The following is an 11,832-nucleotide window of genomic DNA, read 5'->3' as shown; positions in this document are numbered from 1 at the left end:
CCTTATTCATAGTCACCCCAAACTGTCAACTGCAAAAATTCAAAACCTAAAAGTTGAGAGTTAAGTTTTATTTGAGGTAAAATGAGGACTTAAGCCCAGGAGGTGGAATCTCAAGTAACCCTGAGAAAACTGCTCTGAGGAGGTGAGGGGAGGGGGAGAGTTAGTATAAATAAAAGTTTTTGCAACACAGGACAAGTAGGAGGGATGACTATTATTGCTGACAACACAGAAGTCAGATATCTCAAGTTATGGAATTTAGCACTTTTCCATGGGAAGATGCAAAGATCTAGGCTCACTGAAATAATTCCTTTGATGTACATCTTAACTATCTGGGGCCAGTGTTTACACTGTGGGTATATAGTCCCCAATATCTATCAACTGAGACCCCTCCCCAGTGTCTCCACTGGCAGTCAAACTGAATACACTATGATTTGAACCTAGCCAGAACCCAGATTGGGGCTTGAACCCATGGGCCAGGACTCAAATCCAGCCAGAAGCCAGATTGGAACTTGAACCCAGCCAAAAGCCAGATTAGTACTTGAAACCACAGCTTTTTTAACTAGAATCACTCACCTGGTACCTGGACTTACTGAAGGTCAGGTTCTTTGTGTCTCAGTACAGAAGGAATCCAGTGAGAGACCAAATGATAAACAAGAAAAAGAATAAGATGGGACACTTGTGAGAGATAAAAACAAGCATGCAGGCAAAGAAGTACTGCTCTGAGGTTTAGGTGGGCTATATTTGTATAACCAAAGAAAGTGGGGAGGGGGAAAAGACCCCTTCTTCCTTTTTCTTCTGGTAGACAACAGGTTTACTTCATATTCAGTAAGAGTGTATTTGGCCCGATGAGGTCAGACTCAGACTGTCATGGCACTTATTTGAATTAGCATAAAGGTGGTAATATATGATAAAATATGTTGAATCATCTCAGGTTTCCATATAATGAGGGTCTCCTACTTTGGAATGTCATATTTCCCTTAACTTCCTCTCCTTGGTCCTAATGATCTTTAACTTCTGAACTGGAACATAGGCCTCATTTTATGTTTTACTGAGTGAACTGAGGCACATTTTATACTTTTTTATAGGTTCTGATTATTTGCTTGAGTAATTATTAATTTACAGTGGTCTCCCAAATTTCCCTAGGTTTCCCTCTCTATCCATGTTCTCCCACAGAGACTTCTACAACTACCTGTGTTAACTGTCCTACTATATCCCTATTAATGGTTCCCTGTATCTTTCAACCAAGCCCCCCTCAGTATTCTCCACTGAGAGGACATTCCCTTGTACCCTTCAACCAGGCACCTCTCAGTCTCTCCACTATTGTGGTATTTTCTGGGATCTTTCAATTAGGCCCTGCCTTCAGTCTCTCCACTGAGGGATTATTCCCAGACACCTTTCAACCAAGTTCCCCTCAGTATTCTTCACTGAGTGCGTACTCTGAAATCTTTCCATTGATATGTACCTCAGCTATCTGAGGCCAGTATCCTATGTTTTCACAGCCTGAGTTTCCTCAGGGCTCACTGGTAGGAGTGGCTGCAGTCTGATGGCTGCTAAATGGCAGGTATTTTTTGTTTCCTTCCTGAGTTCCCTCAAGTCTCACCAGCTCACCCTTGGAGGTTTCTACACTCACTGATAACTGTGATATCCTTTGTTTAAAAAGAAAATAAAGCCCAGGTTGTGGTAGCTTTGTGATAGCTCTGAAATAGTGCTCCAAAGAGGCAGGGAAATTAATACCAGTGTATATGTGATAAAGGTAAAGGGGAAGTATCTGCAGCCATGCACACATTTTACAAAAGTTTGCTACTGGTCTCATGAAGGTTACTACTAGTAACATGGAGCAGATTTCACCATGAAGGATTTTAGTGTTTTTCTGGATATGAGAAGATGCAAGATTTGGGCTCAAAAATCTTCTCCTGAAACTATCTAATTATCTGAAAATATGTTCTGCCAGTTCTCCCAGAGAAGAGGGTGCCTCACTCCTTACTGCCACACTAAGCTCTGCTCAGGATGTGTTGTGGGTCAGTAGCTGCAGTGGCTCGTGGTTTAATCCATGTAGAGGCTGATGGCAAGTGCAAAACTCTAGTTCTCGTTTATAATTGCTTTTACTCTAAAGACACATATGTGCATGTAAAAAGTTAAAACAAAATGAATATGCTTTTATCCTGTGAAATTCTTTTGTTACTTTAATAATTAAGCTTAAATACACAACCTAAGTGGATAGAATTAATTTTTTCCTTGCCTATAGAAGAGAGGCATGCAGAAATATCCATTTGATGTAAAAAAATAGTTCACTGCTATTCTGAGAGTTCATATACTGTTTTTTAAATATATATATTATTTTTCTCATATTGTCTTCTATCACAAGTGATTGTATATAATTACCTGTGCTATACTAAGTGTAATAGTTCACCTGTGCTAACCCCAAACTCCCAGTCCATCCCAATTCCTCCCCTTCCCCTTTGGCAACCACAAGTCTCTTCTCTATGTCCATGAGTTTGCTTCTGTTCTGTAGATATGCTCATTTGTGCTGTATTTTAGATTCCATATATAAGTGGTGTATGATATTTGTCTTTCTCTTTCTGACTTGCTTCACCTGGTATGAAAATCTCCAAGTCCACCCATGTTGCTGCAAATGACATTGGGCTTTTAGCATATATTGATTTTGGTATTCTGATGGAAAAGGAAGTGTCAGAAAAATTTTAACATATGGTATATATTTTGTATTTACAAATACAGGTAATTTTGGTAATAGTCTCCATCAGTGTACACTGCATAAATACAAACTGATTAGGCATTCAGAAAAACTATCATAGTTTTAATATATAGCATATGATGACATGTCAAAATTTCACTAAGAAAAATTTCAAGTACTGACATATGCAAGAAAATAGTTTAAAATCTTGGTTGCCTATGTTCACTAAAATATATGCCAAACCTAAAAGTTGAGATTTATGGTTTATTCAGTGGATAAAACTGAAGACTTAAACCCAGAGGGAAAGCAACATCTCAAGTATTCCTGGGAAAACTGCTCAGAGGAGATGGGGGGGCAGGGGGGGGTTTGTAGCATGTATTCTTTGTTTCCTTCTTGAGTTCCCTTAGTAGCTGCAATTGCTGATGACTATGGCATCCTTTGTTTACAGATACAGCAGGCAATACATTATATCTCATGTAAAATAATGCTTCTAGTGATTTAATCCTCATGACAGTCAACTGGAGACCTGTGGCAATACTTAGTTTCATTCAAGAGCCCTGAGGTTATATTTGCATTTCTAACAATGTCCAAGGTCACTTTAATGCTTCTAGTTCTCTGACTACAATCTGAATAGCAAAACCTTCAGAGGCAATCAGGTAGTGATCACTCATCCTAAAAAGATTTGATAGAATTAGTTTCTTACAGCACTCCTTTCATCCTTTTGGTTACTAAAAAATACCAAAACAATTAAAAATTGTAAAGCTTCTTCATTAGCATAGGAAGGTGAATATAGTAATGGAAAACCTATTTTCTATGCCCTTTATCTTTTTTCCAATTCTTTCTGTCTCTGTATTGAATTAGTTTATGCCATAATGATTATCTATTTGAATATTTTATAAAAATATAATAAAGATTTATTTGTTTTACCAAGTTAGATATCCCATTGTTGTAGGGTCTACTTCTAAGTTTTTCCTTTTTTTCTCTACTTATTAATCATATTACCTCTTAATATTTGAAATTGTGTAAAACTGTCTAAAATTTTAAATTATCCAATATTTTCCTAATGAAATTCTCCATGTATGTTTATATTCATTCTTAATCAACATCCATGCTTAAGAATAATGCCTGGGTAATCACATAAGTTTCAAAATTCCCATACTAACTGAGGTAAGTCAGAAAGAGAAAGAAAAATACCATATGATATCACTTATATCTGGAATCTAATATGTGGCAGAAATAAACCTTTCCACAGAGAAGAAACTCATGAACTTGGAGAACAGATTGTGGTTGCCAAGCAAGAGGAGGAGGGAGTGGGATGGACTGGGAGTTTGGGGTTAATATATGCTAACTATTGCATTTGGAGTGGATAAGCAAAGAGATTCTGCTGTATAACTTGTGATGGAACATGATGGAGGATAATGTGAAAAAAACTATGTAACTGGATTACTTTGTGGTTCAGTAGTAATTGATAGAACACTGTAAATCAACTATAATGAAAAAATAAGTCATAAAAAAGATTAAAATATTTTGATGTATAAAATGATATATTTATAGTAGTTCATCAACAGATGGAGGAAAATTTATTTAAAAGAAACAATTTTGGGCTCATAATTGCTATTAAGAAATACATTTTCTAAAATCAACTGAAATATTTTATAGGACTAACAAATTATTTGATTGTAAATGCTTTGTGGGCAGGAACTTTGTGTTATTCATCTCTTTATTACTATGGAATTGCACTGAGGTATTCTTAAACACTATTTATTTGAATATTTATTTCAGTTGAATTCAAAACAAAATTTAAACTTCAGATATATTTATATATATATGTCAATTTTATAATATAATTTTTAATACTTACCTTTTGCAAATGTGGTCTGGGAATCTATTCTAAATTGTTCATTTTAGTTGATCCCTCAAATCTCTTGCATATTTCAGGACAAGAGAAGTCTCTTTTGTGCTAGAACTTTTCTGAAAGCTTTCTTCACATCTTTATTTCTTAGAGTGTATACAAGAGGGTTTAAAAGTGGGGTAACCACACAGTAGAACACTGAGACTACTTTACCCATGGTCAAATTGTGCTTGGCTGGAGGGCGAACATAGGCAAAGATAATGGTACCATAGTAAATGGTGACCACAGTGAGGTGGGAAGCACAAGTGGAGAAAGTTTTCTTCCGAGCCTCCCTAGAAGACAGCCTGATTATTGTGACCACAATGTGTCCATAGGAAGACATAGTGAGAAGAAAAGAACTTAGAATCACAATAGAGCTACATGTGTAGCCCAAGGCTTCCACTAAGAATGTATCTGAACAGGAGAGTTTAAAAATTGGGTCTGAGTCACAAAAGAAATGATTGATCTTCTGAGAGCCACAAAAGCTTAGGTAAGAGACAAGTATAGTAGGTAGGGCGGGGGCAATGAAACCCCCAATCCAAGATAGAGCTGAAAACTGCATACACACCTGAACACTCATAAGGAATGAGTATCTTAGTGGGCTGCATATGGCCAAGTATCGGTCATAGGCCATCACAGCCAACAGAATGCACTCTGTAGCCCCCAAGGAGAAAAAAAAGTAGTACTGAGCTATACAACTAGAAACAGAAATGGTAACAACATCTGAGAGACAGGTAGCCAGCAATTTAGGCACTGTGGCTGTGGTGTACCAGATCTCTAGGAAGGATAAATTTCCTAAGAAAATGTACATGGGTGTTTGGAGTGTGGAATCCATCAGAACAATGAAAATGATGAGAGCATTTCCCATGAGGGAGAATATATATATAGTGAGAAACATTGTAAATAATGCAAGCCGCAGATATGGAACATCAGATAATCCCAGAAAAATAAACTCTGTCGCTATGGTTTGATTTCCCACTTTCATATCTCTGATCTGAAATGAAACAACAAAACATAACATAACATATGAGATGAGCAAGAAGGAGGTATTTTCATTGAGGAAAATTTCATTCATTTTCATGATGATAAAGCACCCTTAGGAATAATTAAAATTAATGGCTGGAAAACATATTTGTCATCTAGTATATCTGATTTATGAAATTAGTAAAATGTAAGTAATCTACTAATACACTTCACAAGAGAGGAAACTGAAAAGTTTTCCCAGTCACATCAGTTTAAATGTGGGGCACATGTCATACCCTTCTAGTTTGCTTTAAAAGCCTTCATTCAGTTCAGATAATACATAAAATGTGGCTATCCTATCTCAGAGGATTTCATATCCTAGACACTAAAGAATGGTAAGGAAATCAACAACATGCAGATAAGAGGCCAGTGCTTTGTGTAGTAATCTCCGAATTGTGCTCCTGGATGATACTGGCTGCTTTATGAAGACAAAGAATTGACTATAGTTTTAACTTTATGAACCCTTTTGTATGCCATTATTTAGGTTTTCGTGGGAGATTAGTACATGAGCAAACTCTATTTCTGGGAAACAAAACAAAGGAGCATATTTTAACATCTATGGAAATATTCTTTTAACTTTCCTAATCTTAGCTTTGTTTTTAGAATCCTTGTACCCCAAATTTCTTCTATATAAAGAATAGTCAAAAATGTTATTAAATCCATACATCCATTCATCCATCAATGGCCATAGAGTTTGTTTCCATAAATTGGTTATTATTAAAGAGCACCTAATATGAGATATACCCACCTGCCAAATGTTAAGTGTTCTTGCAGGAATAAGAAATGGAAATCTTATTTTTAGAGAAACAATAGTTTTCAATGACTGTGGTTTTTCACACATGTGCTTTAGTGACAAAATATACAAACAATAAGTGAAAATAATTGTAGAAGAAATTTTGAATACCCCACAACTTTTTCTGCTTAAATATGTAATATATTTTATGCCATTTTAAAAACATTCTGGCAGTAAATATACAGTCTTTTTGTCTTCTATACAACAATGAAAAAAATCAGCTGAATGTAGCATTGAAGCAATATTGTTCATATCTACAGTTTTCTGTGTTAAAAGTTTATGGAAGTTTTTAATCATAAATCATAAATAGAGAATTTTGTATAGGGTTTAGGCCACAATATTCATGTGCCCTGTGATGTACTGTTGATAAAATATAAATTTTAAAGATATATATTATAAAAAAGTTTAGTTAAAGCTGGTTAAATGTTTTAGGTTAGTAAGATCAAGGGATATTTTTTTAACTTACTAAACCTAAATCAAGGGATATTTTAGATATCAGAAAACAAATTATAACATTTTGGCAATATTACTGTGTATAAAAAAAATAAAAACTGTGCTTTTTGCAGATACGTGGCCATTCAAAAATATTTTGAAAAATATGTGTATCAACTGACCTAGAATTTGTAACTTCAGGAAACCATTTAGAGGAAAGATCTAGAACAGATTTTTTTAAATATATTTACTGAGTAATTTTCTGGTTCCAAAAGAAAAATATCAACATTTATATCATTCATGTAAGAGCAAGGTTATTGCTGTTATCTATATATTTAATACCATGCTACTTAGTTGTTTTAAAATATATCAATCCCTATTCCTCCTAACAGTATATTATGATTATTATTCTCCTAAAATTAATAAAAAGAAAAGAAAATATTCAGAAATAATTAAGTAGATATTTGATAAAAAATCAGATCACACCACACCACGAGGAGAATATATATATTTTTAAAAGGGATCATGATTATAGAATTTTGCATTCAGAAAAATAGGGTGGTACATTCTCTACCTATATATAACCTTAGCAGGAAACCGAATGATAGGAATAATAGTTTTAAATTATTTAGCACTTCTAAAAAAAATAACCTTTAAATATAAGGAGAAATATCATATATATGTATGTATGTATGTATGTATATGTGTATACATATTTAAAATGTTAAGTTACAGGCTATAGCAACTCCTCCTATATACTAAATGAATTTCAAGGATAAATTTTGTCTAAGATTACAGAAATAATAAAAAAAAGATAAAAAGGACTATCATGTAATTCTGTTACTCTCGAGAAAATTGAGAAATAACACAGATTATATTCTGCTAGGCATACTCACCACCAATATTTTATTATTTTTTTTTAGTAATGAAATATATTCTGTCTAAATGCTGCTTTTTCCACATGTCTATAACTTAGAGCATACCACTTTCAATTATTTTATAAGGCAAATAAGCTGGAGGATATCGTCCCTGCTATGCCATTTGCTATAGAACATCATTTACATTACAGATAAACACAAAATCCTGTGTGTGTGTGTGTGTGTGTGTGTGTGTGTGTGTGTGTGTGTGTGTGTGTCCCTTGTTTATTTTTCCCTGTGGCCAAGAGGCAAGGGAAAACATGGTCTGTGATTCCCCTGGTGAAAAGTGTTAGGATTTCATGAGTCTTGGACCTTGGAGATCTGCCCTCTACCTTGGGACATCTGCAAAATCCCCTGAGGAACTTACTTTGGTAAAGGTCAGAGTAGTCTTCACTTAGGGACAAATATGAACAAATTAACTATCAGAATCATTAGAAATATCTCCACAAGCACTGAAGAAAAAGTCTTCTAAGTGACTTAATTAAATATCACTGCCCTTTAAAATATAATTTCGGGATTGTACCTCTCAATATTTCAGCTATCACAGAAGATAGCATTCTCCAACATTAAAAGTACAACGTGAAGCCACATTGAAAAGTCTTTATTTCTGATACAGAGAAATAAAACCAATAAAACAAGCAATAACAACAATGGCCTGGCATATTTTTATAGCTAATATTATAGCTAATAACTACACTAAAGCACTTCTGAGTGTCTTTATAAAATAATTCTGGCCACTATGGCAGATACCAAAATTGAGATATTTCAAAACAATGGTTTGTATTAGAGAAACATGTGAATATGTGCAGAGACTATAAAAGTATGACAAACCTTGGTATTAGAAGAAGAAAATGATGATCTAGAACAGTGAATAAAATAAATATGGATGGTATCCATCTACATGCAATGATAAGGGAATTTGCAAGATAAGTTTGAGTTGTTTAAATTAGTTATTAATGATGGAGCATGATAATGTGTGAAAATAGAATGTATACCTATATGTGTAACTGGGTTGGCATGCTGTACAGTAGAAAAAAATTGTATTGGGGAAATAACTATTAAAATCATTATTAAAGAAAAATAATATTATCAACATTTTCTTTTGTGAATATTGGTTATCATGTATGCTAAATTTTAAAAACCTCAATAATTTACATAAATGGAACTAGATCAAACACTCATGCATTAAAGAAATAAATTATTGCAAACTATTATATTTGGAGTGGATAAGCAATGGGATCTTAGTGTACATAACAGGGAACTACATCTAATCACTTGTGATGGAGCAGGACGGAGGATAATGTGCAAAAAAGAATATATATAATATATATATGTATAACTGAGTCACTTTGATATACAGCAGAAATTGGGAGAACACTGCAATTCACTATAATAAAAAATAATATTTTTAATAATTGTAAATAAGTGGTCAATGGCGAAGTGGAAATCATCAAGAGATATTTGAAAATGTGTAGAGAAATATGTATTTCTTTTTTTTTCAGGAACATGGTAGTGATTTCATATATTGTATGGGCATGAAGAATTCTTAGATTACAATGCTTTCTAAGGATGTGAAATATCCTACCCAAGCTATTAATAGTGATCCACAGAGTACCACTATCCTAAAGGCAATAGAAGAGAGTTTTAAAATAAACTTTTGTGCTATAACTAACATATAATAAAATACACCCATTATAAATGTAGAGTTGAATGAGAGTTTTGACGAATATATTCACACACACAATTGCAGCCACGGTCAAGAAATATAACATTTATATCTACTCCATAAATTTTCCCCATGCCCCATGCACTGTTAATTCTCCCCTTAGACCCAAGAAATTACTACTCTACTTTTTGTCACTAGAGCTTTCTTTGTTTATTCTAGATTTTTGTATATAAAATCATGGATTTTATTTTTTTCATCAGCAATTACATATAATTTTCCTTGACACTCTGTATTTTGTAAGTCTGTCCCTTCTTATTATTGTGACTCTTGTGCTTCAGTCCTTTGTGTTTCAGTCCTTTGAACATTTACCTGTTTACTTCTTGGTAGATATTTAGATTACTTCCATTTGTGTGTTAATAAGAGCAAAACTGCTATGAACTTTGATTTATAAATTCTCCTTGCATATATTTCTTCAATTAAATAAATAGCTAGGATGGCAATTTCTGGTTTACATAGTGTCTTTTTAATGTAATAAAAATTACCATAAAATTCCCAATGATGTCGCAACATTTTACATGCCCATGTCTCCTCAATACTAGACATTGTCTCCTTTTTTGCAAAGAACTTTATTTATTTTTTTAATTACTCAATGGATTCTATTATAATCATAGTTGTACAATGATCATCACAACCAAATTTTAGAGCATTTCCATCCAAAACTCCCAGCCCATTCCCTCCAAACTCCAACCTCCAACCTGTCTCATTTGGAAAACATACATTTTTCAAAGTCTGTGAGTCAGTATCTGTCTGCAAAGAAGTTCATTGTGTCCCTTTTTTAGATTCCACATGTAAGTGATAACTTATGATGTTGGTATCTCACTCTCTGGCTAACTTCACTTAGCATGATAATTTCTATGCCCATCCATGTTGCTGCAAATGCTGTTATTTCATTCCCTTTAATGGCCGAGCAATATTCTGTGTATATTAACAATATCTTCTTTATCCATTCCTCTGTTGATGGACTTTTAGGTTGTTTCCGTGTCTTGGCTATTGTATATAGTGCTACAATGAACTTTGGAGTACATATATACTTTTGAGTCATGGTTTTCTCTGGACAGATGCACAGAAGTGGGATTACTGGATCAAATGGTAATTCATTTTTTAGTTTTCTGAGGAATCTCCAACTGTTTTCCACAGTAGTAGCACCAATATTTTCTCCCATTCTGTGGGTTGTCTTTTTGTTTTGTTTAGGCTTTCCTTTGATGCATAGAAGTTTTTAAGTTTAATTAAGTCCCATTTATTTATTTATTTATTTGTCATTAACCTAGGAGGTGGATCTGAGAAGATATTGCTGTGGTTTATGTTGGAGAGTGTTTGGCCTATGTTTTCCTCTAAGAGTTTTTTAATATCTGGTCTCATATTTAGGTCTTTAATCCATTTTGAGTTTATTTTCGTGTATGGTGTTAGGGAGTAATCTAATTTCATTCTTTTACATGTGGCTATCCAGTTTTCCCAGCAACACTTATTGAAGGGGCTGTTTTTTCTCCACTGTATATTCTTGACTCCTTTGTCATAGATTCATTGACTGTAGGTACATGGATTTATTTCTGGGCTTTCTATCCTGTTCCACTGATTTTTATTTCTGTGTTTGTGCCAGTACCATACAGTTTTGGTGACTGTAGCTTTGTAGTATAGTCTGAAGTCAGGGACACCTGATTCCTCCAGCTCCATTTTTCTTTTTCAGGATGGCTTTGTCTATTCTGGGTCTTTTATGCTTCCAAACAAACTTTAAAATATTTTGTTTGAGTTCTGTGAAAAATATCCTTGGTAATTTCATAGAATCTATAGATTGTCTTGGGTAGTATAGCAATTTGATAATACTGAGTCTTCCAATCCAAGAGCATGGTATGTCTTTTTATGTGGCATTGTTTTTAATTTTATATCTTCTAGTGGATGTGTAGTGGATCAGACACCAAAATTTATATTTCTGATGAGTAATGATAGTATATTTTCATGTGATCACTGGCTATTTTCATGAAATGTTGTCATGTTCAAATGTTTTTGCATTTTTAATTTGATTTTTTCTCATATTATTGCATTATACTAATTCCATAAATGTGTGTATTTTTTCCAGTTTTAACTTTCTTTTTAATTTATTTAACAATATTTTTTTAAAGGCAATGTTTTTAATATTCATGAAATGAGTTGTTTTTATTTTTCATAGTTTATACTTCCTGGTGTTTATCATATGTAAGACTAAGAACAATTCAAATTCATTATTATTTGATATTTTATTCTAGAAATTTATAAATTTATACTTTAAATTTAAGTCAATGAATCTTCTCTAGTGAACTTCATATGGGATAAATAACATTTCAGATTTTTTTCTGAATGGATTTTGAATGACATTTTAACACA

General features: G+C 33.5%; 1 pseudogene; it reads right to left on the bottom strand.

The window, feature by feature from the left end:
- Window positions 1–4,608: 4,608 nt before the first annotated feature.
- On the bottom strand, window positions 4,609–5,568 carry LOC146405417 (olfactory receptor 6F1-like; annotated as a pseudogene).
- Window positions 5,569–11,832: the final 6,264 nt, after the last annotated feature.

This window comes from Sus scrofa, chromosome 2 (assembly GCF_054392235.1).
Source record: "Sus scrofa isolate SSC_HxYL_T2T_F1_AM1 chromosome 2, Sscrofa_HxYL_maternal_Yorkshire_Landrace_v2.0, whole genome shotgun sequence".
Taxonomy (NCBI): Eukaryota; Metazoa; Chordata; class Mammalia; order Artiodactyla; family Suidae; genus Sus; species Sus scrofa.
The sequence above is the reverse complement of the archived record's forward strand: the minus strand, read 5'-3'. Positions and strand labels throughout refer to the sequence as shown.